The sequence below is a fragment of the Arachis ipaensis genome, chromosome B10, assembly GCF_000816755.2.
Source record: "Arachis ipaensis cultivar K30076 chromosome B10, Araip1.1, whole genome shotgun sequence".
NCBI classification, from domain to species: Eukaryota; Viridiplantae; Streptophyta; class Magnoliopsida; order Fabales; family Fabaceae; genus Arachis; species Arachis ipaensis.
The window spans coordinates 15707780-15711411 of record NC_029794.2 but is presented as its reverse complement, the minus strand read 5'-3'; the positions used below and the strand labels follow the sequence as shown (position 1 = coordinate 15711411).

Here is a 3632-nt window from a genome sequence, read left to right as displayed (position 1 = left end):
ATAATTAATTTAGTAACTGATTTTTTATGTATAAATAGTATTTTTGTATCCAAATTAGTTCTTAAAACATGTGAGACGCTTTAATATTTAAAACAAAATTTAGTTGTTGAATTAGTTCTTAATTTTTTCTTAGTTATGTATTTTTTAAATAATAATAGGAATGGATTCAATTAAATTTATTAACTTCTGACCAGAAAATTTGACATAAAAATTGATTTGTAACGAAATGAATAGTAAACGACTGATTTGATAATTATAATATATTTAAAACCAAAATACACTATCAAACGTTCTTTACAAAATGAATTAGAATATTTCAACCACAATGAGTTTTGTGGTGTTAATGTGTTATTTTATGAGCTCAAGAGGTACCTATGGACCAGAGAGACGGCAACATATTCTACCATCAACATGTCCTTTCTTGATAATCCTTAATCATTTGGTGCAGCATTTCACATCTTTCACTCTCAAAACACTTAAGAGCCATAGGAAACTTTTGTGTATCCTTTATGGCTCGTAAATAATAAGGGTGATATACACTTACCGCTGATTTTTTTGGTTATGGAAAAAGTATTGATGTTGTGCAATGAAATGGACATATGAATAAAATTTACACTGCTATAGTGTCTGTCCAAAACGTAGGTTATATTTTACTTTTTTTTTTAGGGAAATAAATAAACGCAGTCTACGAGTTTTATTTTTTTCAAAGTTTTTGATTTTTTTTATTCCGTTTAAGCCTAAACGCAGCCTGCGTTTAGCTATGGGCAGTAAATTTTTTTTTTTATTGCATTTTTTGTAAAAAAAATATTTTAATCAAGAGTCCCACCTATAAATACGAAGCAAGACTCATTCAACTTGTCTCACTCTACCTCTACTCATCACATTCTTCTTTCTGGCACATTTGTCCTAGTTCTTAGTTTTTTTGGCAGTTAGGTGTGTCGAAGAAGTCGGATTAGGTGAGGTTGAAGTTATGGAAAATATTGCGAATTTGCGAGTGTATTATAATGGTGAGGTTATACCAAACACACATGAAGGGGTGACTTTTGTTTGTGAATGTCCGTTGTCATTTGCTATTCCATGTACCATGAGTTTTGTAGAGTTGCAAAATGGGTTTTGTAATAACATTCAAAGCCACATTTCGAAAAGAGTGAGCAACATTTTATACAAGAATCCTGTATAAGTAATTGGTGGGATGATACAGTTTCAAATGATGCCCATCACTGACGATGGCAGTATGCAGCAGAGTTATGTATTTATCAACAAACCCGATTTCACGTGCCGATGATAGAGCTGTACGTTGAGTTTGAACAGTAGTCGAAGTTGGGCGCGGTTGGCGAGGAGGTCAATGTTGATGAGCTCGGGGATATAGCTAGATTGGGAAGAAGATAATAATGACAGTGAAGAGGAGTTCGAAGCCAACTATGAAGTCGATGACGAAAATGATGACGGAAACTTGGCAGGCAATCCGACAGTGCAGAATGAAGCAGATGCAATTGTAAGACAGCACCCGTTTGTTGTTCCATCTTTTATGCGGACTCTAGATCTCAAAGCCATGCATGCTCCGGAATTTTCTAAGTATGCGAACATGGGTATGTTGTGATTATTAATTCAAGTTACCTACGGTGTTTATTTTATTTTCCTTGTTTGACTGATGGTGGTGCGCATGTCGTAGGTGAAGGCAACGCTATGGCGGAAGATGATGAGTTTAGTGTCGGAATGGAATTTGGTTCGAGAGAGTTGGTGATATCTGCAATCAAAAGCTACACTATCTCTAGAGTCGGTGATATCCTGCATGACACATGGTTCGGTGTCACTGCACCGCCGAACCCAAGCAAGATTCATCTTACCCAAAACGTGATCCTGCGGACCTGGCTCCCAACCAAAACAAGCAATGCAGTTCTTCATCAGAAATTGGTGACTGCTGTCTGTTCTACCAGTCACGGGCTCCTCATTAACCGAGAGGCCAAGTATATAGTAACGTCTTCCAGCGTCACCGTCACTTTCCCAACTAGAACGTAAAACGTGTGAGTTTTTGGCCTCCACCGTTCCACCAATGATGCACTCAGCAGTGCAGAATGGCCTCTCATTTCGCCTACTCGCGAAACGTGTTGAAACCCAGTAAACACCGGTGACACTATAGCTACCTCATTAAAAGTATCTGGCAAATCGAATTTTCTGAACAACAAATTTCTGATAAGCTGCAAAAAGAAAAATGATAATTATTTAAATTCTAAATAATATCAGTTAATAGTTTAATAATAATAATAATAATAATAATAATAATAATAATAAATTTATTAGTTAAAATATATAAATAAAGAACATAAAAATAAACATATTTATTCATCATAAAATTAAAAAAAAATCACTTATTTAATGTGAATGATTCAGATATTTAATAATGTGTTCTTCAGGTAAAGTAAAATTACGAATCATTTTTCCTTCTTTACTAAATGAAGTCCCAAACCTTCACTGATTCTTCTTCCTCACAAACTTACTCTCTTTCACCTTCAACCCCAACCCTTTCATTCTCAAAACTCTCACTCATAGCAAGTAAAATGAAAGGGAAACGGTGAAACACTCATGGCCTGCGTTTTGTTTTTAAAGGCCGGCTCCACCACTCTCTTTTACACGTGTCACACATGCAGGTGGGGAGGCTGCCAATCGCAGGTTGCGTTTTGTCTGTGCACGCTGCCAAACGCATGTTGCATTTTGGAGTTTTAAGGATGGACAAAATTGCAGGACATGTTGACATGCAAGGACAGAGACACATTTTGAGACTTCCTTTTTTTCCCCTACCAAACGCAAGCTGCAAACGTTTTGCAGCTGCATGCAGTTTTTTTAATTTCAGCTCAGTCAAAACGTAACTTGCATTTTGCAATTTACTAACTTTAGCAATTCTATATTTGTGAATTACACATCATGACACAATATAATTGCACATCACCATTTTAACTTTCATAAATAAATTAATTTCTGATACACTTACACCATTTTATCAAGATAGTTAAAATCTGATATTTTATACAAAATTAGAAAAATAAATAAAAAATATAAAAATATAAATTCTTAATATGGCATAAATGATGATAATTGATTATTGTAAATCCTAAACTCTAGGGTCTAGGTTCTATACTTCTTTAAAGTGATTATTTGTAACACTTTGAAGATTAGTATTTTAAAACTCTATAATTAAAGGTTTTCAAAATGACTTAGAAAACAGAAATTAAATTTATATCTTCTTTTAAAATGAACCACCAAAAATAAATTTAAAATTTAATTATAGTAGTATCTATTAAAATAATTATACAAAAAAAATTAAATTTTTTTTTTTTTGCTATAAACACCATTCATTTTAATTGCAAAATTGCACCGACAAGGAAGGAAAAAAAAAAAGAAATAAAGGAATTTGAGTACAATGACATTTGACCTATTAACTTTGTCCGTATATTTTTTGACAAAATAGGGACCTCACGGGCATAAGAATCTCCCAATTGGTTTCTCAATCCCATCAATCTTGTTTCTTGATATTCATGGCTTGTTATATTTTAGATTGAGAAGTAACTTTTACATTGGTCTTTCGTTCTTTTAAAAAAAAAAGTAATATGATAGAAAAATTAAATTATTTAAAA

At 33.2% G+C, this 3632-nt stretch overlaps 1 long non-coding RNA gene across 1 annotated transcript in view; it reads right to left on the bottom strand.

Moving 5' to 3' along the window:
* Nucleotides 1–1459, bottom strand: part of LOC110268037 — a 16880-nt gene extending 15421 nt beyond the window's left edge. The window contains exon 1 of the long non-coding RNA XR_002356052.1: nucleotides 1448–1459. This is a non-coding gene — a long non-coding RNA (uncharacterized LOC110268037). The remainder of the gene's footprint in view (nucleotides 1–1447) is intronic.